We start from the raw sequence: 15,088 nt of genomic DNA, 5'->3' as shown, positions 1-15,088 counted from the left end.
GTTATTCTACGTTAGTTAAATGTTTGATTGTTTCAAAGGAAACAATATTATCATAGAGTAACATCTCAGGCAAATACCCCAGAGATCTCCTCTAGAACTCTCTTCTTTCCTCGACTCATAAAACAGAAGAAAGGGTCCTCAAAGATATTATTAATAGCAACGTTATCCCTAAAGACAAAAATCAGAAAATACAATTGACAATTTACTTCAAAACCCAAAAAACGGCCAACCTACTCATGAGAAACTCCCCAGACACCAAGCAGAACGCCTTGAAGGAGACCAACGTCGTCTATGTCTTCACATGTCCACTTGGGGACTGTAAGCCCCAAAGATCTCAGTATATAGGCAAGACAACAACGTCTCTTTCCAGGCGATTAACTATGCGCTAACAACAGGGCTCCATTAAGGAACATATAATGTCTTCCCACAACCAGACCATCACCAGAGAAGTCTTGACAAACAACACAGAAATAATAATAATAATAATAATAATAATAATAATAATAATAATATATTTAGGAAGAGTACATACATAGTTGCAGAGTTACAGTACAAACATTGTGTTAGAGTTAAAGCTAGAGGTAGTACATATAATACCTAAAGCCACTAGTACACATAGCGTGTCGGGCAAGGTGAGGTAGAGGTAGTACATACAATACCTAGAGCCACTAGTACACATAGCGTGTCGGGCAAGGTGAGGTAGAGGTAGTACATACAATACCTAGAGCCACTAGTACACATAGCGTGTCGGGCAAGGTGAGGTAGAGGTAGTACATATAATACCTAGAGCCACTAGTACACATAGCGTGTCGGGCAAGGTGAGGTAGAGGTAGTACATACAATACCTAGAGCCACTAGTACACATAGCGTGTCGGGCAAGGTGAGGTAGAGGTAGTACATACAATACCTAGAGCCACTAGTACACATAGCGTGTCGGGCAAGGTGAGGTAGAGGTAGTACATACAATACCTAGAGCCACTAGTACACATAGCGTGTCGGGCAAGGTGAGGTAGAGGTAGTACATATAATACCTAGAGCCACTAGTACACATAGCGTGTCGGGCAAGGTGAGGTAGAGGTAGTACATATAATACCTAGAGCCACTAGTACACATAGCGTGTCGGGCAAGGTGAGGTAGAGGTAGTACATACAATACCTAGAGCCACTAGTACACATAGCGTGTCGGGCAAGGTGAGGTAGAGGTAGTACATACAATACCTAGAGCCACTAGTACACATAGCGTGTCGGGCAAGGTGAGGTAGAGGTAGTACATATAATACCTAGAGCCACTAGTACACATAGCGTGTCGGGCAAGGTGAGGTAGAGGTAGTACATACAATACCTAGAGCCACTAGTACACATAGCGTGTCGGGCAAGGTGAGGTAGAGGTAGTACATACAATACCTAGAGCCACTAGTACACATAGCGTGTCGGGCAAGGTGAGGTAGAGGTAGTACATATAATACCTAGAGCCACTAGTACACATAGCGTGTCGGGCAAGGTGAGGTAGAGGTAGTACATACAATACCTAGAGCCACTAGTACACATAGCGTGTCGGGCAAGGTGAGGTAGAGGTAGTACATACAATACCTAGAGCCACTAGTACACATAGCGTGTCGGGCAAGGTGAGGTAGAGGTAGTACATATAATACCTAGAGCCACTAGTACACATAGCGTGTCGGGCAAGGTGAGGTAGAGGTAGTACATACAATACCTAGAGCCACTAGTACACATAGCGTGTCGGGCAAGGTGAGGTAGAGGTAGTACATATAATACCTAGAGCCACTAGTACACATAGCGTGTCGGGCAAGGTGAGGTAGAGGTAGTACATACAATACCTAGAGCCACTAGTACACATAGCGTGTCGGGCAAGGTGAGGTAGAGGTAGTACATACAATACCTAGAGCCACTAGTACACATAGCGTGTCGGGCAAGGTGAGGTAGAGGTAGTACATACAATACCTAGAGCCACTAGTACACATAGCGTGTCGGGCAAGGTGAGGTAGAGGTAGTACATACAATACCTAGAGCCACTAGTACACATAGCGTGTCGGGCAAGGTGAGGTAGAGGTAGTACATACAATACCTAGAGCCACTAGTACACATAGCGTGTCGGGCAAGGTGAGGTAGAGGTAGTACATACAATACCTAGAGCCACCAGTACACATAGCGTGTCGGGCAAGGTGAGGTAGAGGTAGTACATACAATACCTAGAGCCACTAGTACACATAGCGTGTCGGGCAAGGTGAGGTAGAGGTAGTACATACAATACCTAGAGCCACTAGTACACATAGCGTGTCGGGCAAGGTGAGGTAGAGGTAGTACATATAATACCTAGAGCCACTAGTACACATAGCGTGTCGGGCAAGGTGAGGTAGAGGTAGTACATACAATACCTAGAGCCACTAGTACACATAGCGTGTCGGGCAAGGTGAGGTAGAGGTAGTACATATAATACCTAGAGCCACTAGTACACATAGCGTGTCGGGCAAGGTGAGGTAGAGGTAGTACATACAATACCTAGAGCCACTAGTACACATAGCGTGTCGGGCAAGGTGAGGTAGAGGTAGTACATACAATACCTAGAGCCACTAGTACACATAGCGTGTCGGGCAAGGTGAGGTAGAGGTAGTACATACAATACCTAGAGCCACTAGTACACATAGCGTGTCGGGCAAGGTGAGGTAGAGGTAGTACATACAATACCTAGAGCCACCAGTACACATAGCGTGTCGGGCAAGGTGAGGTGGGAACAAACACTTAGACTATAACTTTAAAGTAATTAAGCTTAAAGTATGAAATGCGTTGAAAGAAAAAATAATAATAAAATTTAAAAAAGGGGGAACATGGTAGCCAATATACAAGTTGGTCAACAAACAGCATTTACAAAAATAAAATAGTAAGACATGGGTTGACATTTAGGGGTAAGGGTGGTTACAGGGAGTTAATTAGGTAGTACTTTGTTTTTATCTTAAACTGGTTGAGAGAGGTACAGTCTTTGACATGGTTGGGAAGGTCATTCCACATTCTGGGCCCCTTGATTTGTAGAGCATTTCAAGTTTGGTTAAGGCGCACTCTAGGAATATCAAATAGGTATTTGTTTCTGGTGTGGTGCCCATGGGTTCTGTTACAACCTTCTAGGAAGCTTTTAAGGTCAGGATTGGCATTACAGTTCAGAGTTTTAAATATATAGAGTACACATGAGACGATGTGCAGTGACTTAATATATAACATATTCAAAGATTTAAGTAAGGGTACCGAGTGATGTCTGGGGCCAGAATTGGATATTGTCCTAATAGCAGCTTTGTGTTGAGTAATTAGAGGACGTAAGTGATTTTGGGTAGTAGAGCCCCAAGCACAAATACCATAGTTGAGATATGGATAGATAAGGGAGTAATAGAGTCACCAGGGCAGGGCGGGGTACATAATATCTGATCTTAGAAAGAATGCCAACAGTTTTTGAAACTTTTTTTGATATATTTAGAATGTGTCCCTGGAAATTCAGCTTGTGGTCAATGAGAACGCCAAGGAATTTGCCATCTAATTTGTTACAAATTTGGGTATTGTTTATTTTGAGATTTATTTGATTAGAGGATTTATTGCCAAACAGAATATAAAAAGTTCTGTCAATGTTAAGGGTGAGTTTGTTGGCAGTTAGCCAAAGATGGACTTTATTTAGCTCAGTATTTACTGTGGCATTTAGAGCAAGGGGGTCAGGACTGGAGTAAATGAAGGTTGTGTCGTCAGCAAATAGAATTGGTTTGAGGTGTTGGGAGGCATTTGGAAGGTCATTAATGTAGATGAGAAAGAGGAGAGGGCCAAGTATGCTGCCCTGAGGAACACCAATGTTGATGGGTAGGGTGGGAGAAATTGAATTATTCAAAGAAACATACTGGAGCCTGTCAGTAAGGTAGGATTTGAGGTATTGTAGGGAGTGTCCTCTGACTCCTTAATGATGTAATTTATGAAGAAGGTTTTGGTGGTTGACAGTGTCAAAAGCTTTACGCAGGTCCACAAATAACCCAACAGAGAACTCACTTTTATCAAGAGCTGCGTGAATCAAGTTAATCTTACTAATAAGTGCATCGTTATTGCTTTTTTGGGTCTGAAGCCATATTGGCAAGAGCTAAGTATATTGTGTTTGGCTAGATAAGAGTAAAGCTGCTTATAGATTAGTTTTTCAAATATTTTTGACAAGTTTGGCAGGATTGATATAGGTCTGTAGTTGTTAACATCTGTGAGATCACCACATTTGTGGACAGGCGTTACTCTCGCTTTTTTTAGAATATCTGGAAAGGTTTGGAGTTCAAGTGACTTGTTGAAGAGCAATGCAATAGCAGGGGCTAAAGATCTGGAGGCTTTTTTGTAAATAAGAGTTGGTATCTCCTCAAGGGCACTTTATTTTGTTTTAAGGGAAAGGATTATCTCATTAACATCAGAGGAAGTAGCGGGAGTTAGGTACAGAGACTGTGGATAGTTACCTGTAAGGTAGTCTTTAATATTAGTGAGTGAGGATGGAATATCATGACCAAGGGATGTACCAATGCATGAAAAGAACCTATTGAATTCAGTAGCAGTGTCTGAGGCGCACCATCGTCATTGGATAGGAGAATTGGTTTTTTATTTGAAATCTTTTCTGAACCTAATATTTGGGAGATAGTGCTCCATGTTTTTTTAATGTTGCCTTTAATTTGGTAAGATTTATTTTCGTAGTATTTTATTTTGTCTCTCCTAATTATTTTTGACAGCATTGATGAGTAAATCTTTGAAACTTCTTTGGAGACGACTCCTAACCTATACTTCTTCTCAAGGTCATGGTTTTTATTAATAGATTTTCGTATACCCTTTGTAAGCCATGAAGTGTTTAGCCTTTTAGTTGTGACTTGTTTCGTTAGCATAGGACAGTGAGAGTTATACAGGCTCAGAGTTTTCTGAAGATATGTTTGCACTGCTCGGTTGATGTTCACTATGTCACATAATTCAGTCTCCCAGGTGATGTTTTTTTTTTTTTTTTGAGATGTATACAAGAGTTGTTACATTCTTGTACAGCCACTAGTACGCGTAGCGTTTCGGGCAGGTCCCTGGAATACGATCCCCTGCCGCGAAGAATCGTTGTTACAACCAAGTACACATTTTACTGTTGCGTTAAACAGAGGCTACAGTTAAGGATTTGCGCCCAGTAAATCCTCCCCGGCCAGGATACGAACCCATGACAAAGCGCTCGCGGAACGCCAGGCGAGTGTCTTACCACTACACCACGAAGACTGTACTTAGCAGTTATGTGTATGCTGATGTTAGCAGCAGCAATAATGTTGCTTATAGCAGTTTCATTGTGGAGCCTAAAGCTTATCTTCCTTATCTCTAGAGTTGGTTTATTAACGTTAGTTAGGAGAAATGTGGGGTAATGGTCTGTGGTCCTATCAGTGATTATCCCTGAAGTAAGTAGAGAGGTTATGTTGGTCCAGATGTGGTCAAGATCAGAGGCAGTACTATCAGTGATTATCCCTGAAGTAAGTGGAGAGGTTATGTTGGTCCAGATGTGGTCAAGATCAGAGGCAGTACTATCAGTGATTATCCCTGAAGTAAGTGGAGAGGTTATGTTGGTCCAGATGTGGTCAAGATCAGAGGCAGTACTATCAGTGATTATCCCTGAAGTAAGTGGAGAGGTTATGTTGGTCCAGATGTGGTCAAGATCAGAGGCAGTACTATCAGTGATTATCCCTGAAGTAAGTGGAGAGGTTATGTTGGTCCAGATGTGGTCAAGATCAGAGGCAGTACTATCAGTGATTATCCCTGAAGTAAGTGGAGAGGTTATGTTGGTCCAGATGTGGTCAAGATCAGAGGCAGTACTATCAGTGATTCTAGTAGGTCTAGTGATTAAGGGTATGAGGAAGCAGGAATTCATACACTTGAGGAAACTAGCAGCTGGAGGGTTTTCAAGTATGGTAACGGCTAAAAGCGTTTAACAAATGAAATATTAATATGGAACGCAAAATAAAATACAAAATAGTTTATATAAATTTGATAAGTTTCGATTCAGGAAAGACCTGGATAAATACTGGCATGGGAACAGTTTTGGTGATTTGTAGAACAGATTAACAGGTAAAACAGTACACGTGGGATGACTGGGTTGTTTCAAGCGCAGGCTAGACATATATATAAATAAGTTTGGGTAGATATAAATAGGATCTACGTAGCATAGGGCCAATAGGTGAACCACCCACCCACCCTGTGACCTCCCCCCCCCCTCGACCAGACCTCCCTCCCCCCTCGACCAGACCTCCCCCCCCCTCGACCAGACCTCCCCCCCTCGACCAGACCTCCCCCCCTCGACCAGACCTCCCCCCCCTTGACCAGACCTCCCCCCCCCTCGACCAGACCTCCCCCCCCCCTCGACCAGACCTCCCCCCCCCCTCGACCAGACCTCCCCCCCCTCGACCAGACCTCCCCCCTCCCCTCGACCAGACCTCCCCCCCCTCGACCAGACCTCCCCCCCCCCCTCGACCAGACCCCCCCCCTCGACCAGACCTCCCCCCTCCCCCACAAGGGGTCCAGAGGAGGTGAAGTGGACCAGTTCTGGGAAGGACCGCGGCCGGCGGCCCCGCTGACCCGCGCAGCTCCTCCTGCGCCGCCGTTCCCGCTCCTCCAGGCGCGCGTTTAACAGCAAAAAAACAAAGTACACTTGTAGTGCGCATTTGGAAGATGTTTGGGAAGCGTGCGTGATGAGAGGTGTAGAGTGCGTTAGGCACTCCTGTGCTGAACGCTCACGCCACACACACCTTCATGTGTAGAACATGTCGGGCCCTCAAGGCTCAGTGCACAGCGCTCAGGGTTCGTAGTCCTCAGGTTCCGGGTTAGAGCCCCGGTGGAGGCGGAAAGAAATGGGCATAGTTTCTTTCACCCTGATGCCCCTGTTTACCTAGCAGTAAATAGGTACCTGGGAGTTAGACAGCTGCTACGGGCTGCTTCCTTGGGGGGTGCAACAAAAAGGAGGCCTGGTCGAGGAAATGTTTGGGTTGTATTTGAGAGGCGACAAGATGCACCTATTTTGAATTGAGTTGAATTATTCAAATTGAGGAGGAGGGGGGCAGGGGGGGGGGGGTAGCCAGATGTTGTTCCAATATGGCGGTTGTAACACCACTATAAAATATAAACTAACTAATAATGTAACACTACTACTTATCCTGAGTAACACTTCCCATTGGTCGCAGTTGGTAACACTGTTATTGAACACTGTAATATGAGCTGACATATGATGGTTACACCGGAACCAAAGGTACACTGCCAACAAGGAAATGCTACACAGGATTAATACGCTGCCACCATCTGCCTTGACCATTGAGACTATATCAAGCAACGAGGCAAGAAACATTGCTTGACTTGGAGAGTACTTTCTAGGACTGTCATTAATTTTGGGACGCTTGTCAGCCCACTATAGCCAAAAGGCTAAGAGGATTCAACAATTGACACAGACGGGAAATTTTACAAAAGTTTATTGAGACCAAAATTATGCTAATCACCACTATAACTCCTACTCTAACACTGGCCAATAGTTAAGACATTTAGACATGGAACAAAACCCTCAGAGATCACACACATTACCACACGGTGTGGACACCAGCAGGGAGCTGGTCACACACCTGGCGGGGACGGTGTGGACACCAGCAGGGAGCTGGTCACACACCTGGCGGGGACGGTGTGGACACCAGCAGGGAGCTGGTCACACACCTGGCGGGGACGGTGTGGACACCAGCAGGGAGCTGGTCACACACCTGGCGGGGAAGACACCAGCAGGGAGCTGGTCACACACCTGGCGGGGACGGTGTGGACACCAGCAGGGAGCTGGTCACACACCTGGCGGGGAAGACACCAGCAGGGAGCTGGTCACACACCTGGCGGGGACGGTGTGGACACCAGCAGGGAGCTGGTCACACACCTGGCGGGGACGGTGTGGACACCAGCAGGGAGCTGGTCACACACCTGGCGGGGACGGTGTGGACACCAGCAGGGAGCTGGTCACACACCTGGCGGGGAAGACACCAGCAGGAAGCTGGTCACACACCTGGCGGGGACGGTGTGGACACCAGCAGGGAGCTGGTCACACACCTGGCGGGGACGGTGTGGACACCAGCAGGGAGCTGGTCACACACCTGGCGGGGAAGACACCAGCAGGAAGCTGGTCACACACCTGGCGGGGACGGTGTGGACACCAGCAGGGAGCTGGTCACACACCTGGCGGGGACGGTGTGGACACCAGCAGGGAGCTGGTCACACACCTGGCGGGGAAGACACCAGCAGGGAGCTGGTCACACACCTGGCGGGGACGGTGTGGACACCAGCAGGGAGCTGGTCACACACCTGGCGGGGACGGTGTGGACACCAGCAGGGAGCTGGTCACACACCTGGCGGGGAAGACACCAGCAGGGAGCTGGTCACACACCTGGCGGGGACGGTGTGGACACCAGCAGGGAGCTGGTCACACACCTGGCGGGGAAGACACCAGCAGGGAGCTGGTCACACAACCTGGCGGGGACGGTGTGGACACCCAGCAGGGAGCTGGTCACACACCTGGCGGGGACAGGTGTGACACCAGCAGGGAGCTGGTCACACACCTGGCGGGGACGGTGTGGACACCAGCAGGGAGCTGGTCACACACCTGGCGGGGGACGGTGTGGACACCAGCAGGGAGCTGGTCACACTACCTGGCGGGGACGGTGTGGACACCAGCAGGGAGCTGGTCACACACCTGGCGGGGACGGTGTGGACACCAGCAGGGAGCTGGTCACACACCTGGCGGGGACGGTGTGGACACCAGCAGGAGCTGGTCACACACCTGGCGGGGACGGTGTGGACACCAGCAGGGAGCTGGTCACACACCTGGCGGGGACGGTGTGGACACCAGCAGGGAGCTGGTCACACACCTGGCGGGGACGGTGTGGACACCAGCAGGGAGCTGGTCACACACCTGGCGGGGGAAGGTGGACACCAGCAGGGAGCTGGTCACACACCTGGCGGGGAACGGTGTGGACACCAGCAGGGAGCTGGTCACACACCTGGCGGGAAAGAGCAACAGCAGGGAGCTGGTCACACACCTGGCGGGGAAGACACCAGCAGGGAGCTGGTCACACACCTGGCGGGGAAGACACCAGCAGGGAGCTGGTCACACACCTGGCGGGGAAGACACCAGCAGGGAGCTGGTCACACACCTGGCGGGGACGGTGTGTACACCAGCAGGGAGCTGGTCACACACCTGGCGTGGAAGACACCAGCAGGGAGCTGGTCACACACCCTGGCGGGGACGGTGTGGACACCAGCAGGGAGCTGGGTCACACACCTGGCGGGGAAGACACCAGCAGGGAGCTGGTCACACACCTGGCGGGGAAGGACACCAGCAGGGAGCTGGTCACAACCACCTGGCGGGGAACGACACCAGCAGGGAGCTGGTCACACACCTGGCGGGGACGGTGTGGACACCAGCAGGGAGCTGGGTCACACACCTGGCGGGGAAGCACCAGCAGGGAGCTGGTCACACACCTGGCGGGGACGGTGTGGACACCAGCAGGGAGCTGGTCACACACCTGGCGGGGAAGACACCAGCAGGGAGCTGGTCACACACCTGGCGGGGAAGACTCCAGCAGGGAGCTGGTCACACACCTGGCGGGGAAGACACCAGCAGGGAGCTGGTCACACACCTGGCGGGAAGACTCCAGCAGGGAGCTGGTCAACACACCTGGCGGGGAAGACACCAGCAGGGAGCTGGTCACACACCTGGCGGGGAAGACACCAGCAGGGAGCTGGTCACACACCTGGCGGGGGAAGACACCAGCAGGGAGCTGGTCACACACCTGGCGGGGAAGACTCCAGCAGGGAGCTGGTCACACACCTGGCGGGGAAGACTCCAGCAGGGAGCTGGTCACACACCTGGCGGGGAAGACACCAGCAGGGAGCTGGTCACACACCTGGCGGGGACGGTGTGGACACCAGCAGGGAGCTGGTCACACACCTGGCGGGGAAGACACCAGCAGGGAGCTGGTCACACACCTGGCGGGGACGGTGTGGACACCAGCAGGGAGCTGGTCACACACCTGGCGGGGAAGACACCAGCAGGGAGCTGGTCACACACCTGGCGGGGAAGACACCAGCAGGGAGCTGGTCACACACCTGGCGGGGACGGTGTGGACACCAGCAGGGAGCTGGTCACACACCTGGCGGGGAAGACTCCAGCAGGGAGCTGGTCACACACCTGGCGGGGAAGACACCAGCAGGGAGCTGGTCACACACCTGCGGGGAAGACACCAGCAGGGAGCTGGTCACACACCTGGCGGGGAAGACACCAGCAGGGAGCTGGTCACACACCTGGCGGGGACGGTGTGGACACCAGCAGGGAGCTGGTCACACACTTGGCGGGGAAGACACCAGCAGGGAGCTGGTCACACACCTGGCGGGGAAGACACCAGCAGGGAGCTGGTCACACACCTGGCGGGGAAGACACCAGCAGGGAGCTGGTCACACACCTGGCGGGGAAGACACCAGCAGGGAGCTGGTCACACACCTGGCGGGGAAGGTGTAGACACCAGCAGGGAGCTGGTCACACACCTGGCGGGTAAGACACCAGCAGGGAGCTGGTCACACACCTGGCGGGGAAGACACCAGCAGGGAGCTGGTCACACACCTGGCGGGGAAGACACCAGCAGGGAGCTGGTCACACACCTGGCGGGGAAGACACCAGCAGGGAGCTGGTCACACACCTGGCGGGGAAGACACCAGCAGGGAGCTGGTCACACACCTGGCGGGGAAGACACCAGCAGAGAGCTGGTCACACACCTGGCGGGGACGGTGTGGACACCAGCAGGGAGCTGGTCACACACCTGGCGGGGACGGTGTGGACACCAGCAGGGAGCTGGTCACACACCTGGCGGGGACGGTGTGGACACCAGCAGGGAGCTGGTCACACACCTGGCGGGGAAGACACCAGCAGGAAGCTGGTCACACACCTGGCGGGGAAGACACCAGCAGGGAGCTGGTCACACACCTGGCGGGGAAGACACCAGCAGGGAGCTGGTCACACACCTGGCGGGGACGGTGTGGACACCAGCAGGGAGCTGGTCACACAACTGGCGGGGACGGTGTAGACACCAGCAGGGAGCTGGTCACACACCTGGCGGGGAAGACACCAGCAGGGAGCTGGTCACACACCTGGCGGGGACGGTGTGGACACCAGCAGGGAGCTGGTCACACACCTGGCGGGGAAGACACCAGCAGGGAGCTGGTCACACACCTGGCGGGGAAGACACCAGCAGGGAGCTGGTCACACACCTGGCGGGGAAGACACCAGCAGGGAGCTGGTCACACACCTGGCGGGGAAGACACCAGCAGGGAGCTGGTCACACACCTGGCGGGGAAGACACCAGCAGGGAGCTGGTCACACACCTGGCGGGGAAGACACCAGCAGGGAGCTGGTCACACACCTGGCGGGGACGGTGTGGACACCAGCAGGGAGCTGGTCACACACCTGGCGGGGAAGACACCAGCAGGGAGCTGGTCACACACCTGGCGGGGAAGACACCAGCAGGGAGCTGGTCACACACCTGGCGGGGAAGACACCAGCAGGGAGCTGGTCACACACCTGGCGGGGAAGACACCAGCAGGGAGCTGGTCACACACCTGGCGGGGAAGACACCAGCAGGGAGCTGGTCACACACCTGGCGGGGAAGACACCAGCAGGGAGCTGGTCACACACCTGGCGGGGACGGTGTGGACACCAGCAGGGAGCTGGTCACACACCTGGCGGGGAAGACACCAGCAGGGAGCTGGTCACACACCTGGCGGGGAAGACACCAGCAGGGAGCTGGTCACACACCTGGCGGGGAAGACACCAGCAGGGAGCTGGTCACACACCTGGCGGGGAAGACACCAGCAGGGAGCTGGTCACACACCTGGCGGGGAAGACACCAGCAGGGAGCTGGTCACACACCTGGCGGGGAAGACACCAGCAGGGAGCTGGTCACACACCTGGCGGGGAAGACTCCAGCAGGGAGCTGGTCACACACCTGGCGGGGACGGTGTAGACACCACCAGGGAGCTGGTCACACACCTGGCGGGGAAGACACCAGCAGGGAGCTGGTCACACACCTGGCGGGGAAGACTCCAGCAGGGAGCTGGTCACACACCTGGCGGGGAAGACACCAGCAGGGAGCTGGTCACACACCTGGCGGGGAAGACACCAGCAGGGAGCTGGTCACACACCTGGCGGGGAAGACACCAGCAGGGAGCTGGTCACACACCTGGCGGGGAAGACTCCAGCAGGGAGCTGGTCACACACCTGGCGGGGACGGTGTAGACACCAGCAGGGAGCTGGTCACACACCTGGCGGGGAAGACACCAGCAGGGAGCTGGTCACACACCTGGCGGGGAAGACTCCAGCAGGGAGCTGGTCACACACCTGGCGGGGAAGACACCAGCAGGGAGCTGGTCACACACCTGGCGGGGAAGACACCAGCAAGGAGCTAGTCACACACCTGGCGGGGACGGTGTGGACACCAGCAGGGAGCTGGTCACACACCTGGCGGGGAAGACTCCAGCAGGGAGCTGGTCACACACCTGGCGGGGAAGACACCAGCAGGGAGCTGGTCACACACCTGGCGGGGACGGTGTAGACACCAGCAGGGAGCTGGTCACACACCTGGCGGGGAAGACACCAGCAGGGAGCTGGTCACACACCTGGCGGGGACGGTGTAGACACCAGCAGGGAGCTGGTCACACACCTGGCGGGGAAGACACCAGCAGGGAGCTGGTCACACACCTGGCGGGGAAGACTCCAGCAGGGAGCTGGTCACACACCTGGCGGGGAAGACACCAGCAGGGAGCTGGTCACACACCTGGCGGGGAAGACACCAGCAGGGAGCTGGTCACACACCTGGCGGGGAAGACTCCAGCAGGGAGCTGGTCACACACCTGGCGGGGAAGACACCAGCAGGGAGCTGGTCACACTTATGTACCAGTACCGCATAAGAGGCTGGTACATAAGCTGGAGAGACAGGCAGGTGTAGCTGGTAAGGTGCTCCAGTGGATAAGGGAGTATCTAAGCAATAGGAAGCAGAGAGTTACGGTGAGGGGTGAGACCTCCGATTGGCGTGAAGTCACCAGTGGAGTCCCACAGGGCTCTGTACTCGGTCCTATCTTGTTTCTGATATATGTAAATGATCTCCCGGAGGGTATCGATTCATTTCTCTCAATGTTTGCGGACGATGCTAAAATTATGAGAAGGATTAAAACAGAAGAGGACTGTTTGAGGCTTCAAGAAGACCTAGACAAGCTGAAGGAATGGTCGAACAAATGGTTGTTAGAGTTTAACCCAACCAAATGTAATGTAATGAAGATAGGTGTAGGGAGCAGGAGGCCAGATACAAGGTATCATCTGGGAGAGGAAATTCTTCAGGAGTCAGAGAAGGAAAAAGACTTGGGGGTTGATATCACGCCAGACCTGTCTCCTGCAGCACATATCAAGCGGATAACATCAGCGGCATATGCCAGGCTGGCCAACATACGAACGGCATTCAGAAACTTGTGTAAAGAATCATTCAGAACTTTGTATACCACATATGTCAGGCCAATCCTGGAGTATGCAGCCCCAGCATGGAGTCCATATCTAGTCAAGGATAAGACTAAACTGGAAAAGGTTCAAAGGTTTGCCACCAGACTAGTACCCGAGCTGAGAGGTATGAGCTACGAGGAGAGACTACGGGAATTAAACCTCACTTCGCTGGAAGACAGAAGAGTTAGGGGGGACATGATCACCACATTCAAGATTCTGAAGGGGATTGATAGGGTAGATAAAGACAGTCTATTTAACACAAGGGGAACACGCACAAGGGGACACAGGTGGAAACTGAGTGCCCAAATGAGCCACAGAGATATTAGAAAGAACTTTTTTAGTGTCAGAGTGGTTGACAAATGGAATGCATTAGGGGGTGATGTGGTGGAGGCTGACTCCATACACAGTTTCAAGTGTAGATATGACAGAGCCCGATAGGCTCAGGAACCTGTACACCTGTTGATTGACGGTTGAGAGGCGGGACCAAAGAGCCAGAGCTCAACCCCCGCAAACACAACTAGGTGAGTACACCTGGCGGGGAAGACACCAGCAGGGAGCTGGTCACACACCTGGCGGGGACGGTGTGGACACCAGCAGGAAGCTGGTCACACACCTGGCGGGGAAGACTCCAGCAGGGAGCTGGTCACACACCTGGCGGGGAAGACACCAGCAGGGAGCTGGTCACACACCTGGCGGGGAAGACTCCAGCAGGGAGCTGGTCACACACCTGGCGGGGAAGACACCAGCAGGGAGCTGGTCACACACCTGGCGGGGAAGACACCAGCAGGGAGCTGGTCACACACCTGGCGGGGAAGACTCCAGCAGGGAGCTGGTCACACACCTGGCGGGGACGGTGTGGACACCAGCAGGGAGCTGGTCACACACCTGGCGGGGAAGACTCCAGTAGGGAGCTGGTCACACACCTGGCGGGGAAGACACCAGCAGGGAGCTGGTCACACACCTGGCGGGGACGGTGTGGACACCAGCAGGGAGCTGGTCACACACCTGGCGGGGAAGACTCCAGCAGGGAGCTGGTCACACACCTGGCGGGGAAGACACCAGCAGGGAGCTGGTCACACACCTGGCGGGGAAGACACCAGCAGGGAGCTGGTCACACACCTGGCGGGGAAGACACCAGCAGGGAGCTGGTCACACACCTGGCGGGGAAGACACCAGCAGGGAGCTGGTCACACACCTGGCGGGGACGGTGTGGACACCAGCAGGGAGCTGGTCACACACCTGGCGGGGACGGTGTGGACACCAGCAGGGAGCTGGTCACACACCTGGCGGGGACGGTGTGGACACCAGCAGGGAGCTGGTCACACACCTGGCGGGGACGGTGTGGACACCAGCAGGGAGCTGGTCACACACCTGGCTGGGACGGGAAAGATAATGGTGTATGATAATTATGTATTTTCTACTGAAAGAGAGGCCTCACCTTGACACATGTGCCTCACCTTGACACATGTGCCTCACCTTGACACATGTGTCTCAC

Source organism: Procambarus clarkii, chromosome 14, assembly GCF_040958095.1.
Source record: "Procambarus clarkii isolate CNS0578487 chromosome 14, FALCON_Pclarkii_2.0, whole genome shotgun sequence".
Lineage (NCBI taxonomy): Eukaryota > Metazoa > Arthropoda > Malacostraca > Decapoda > Cambaridae > Procambarus > Procambarus clarkii.
This window is presented reverse-complemented; position numbering follows the sequence as displayed.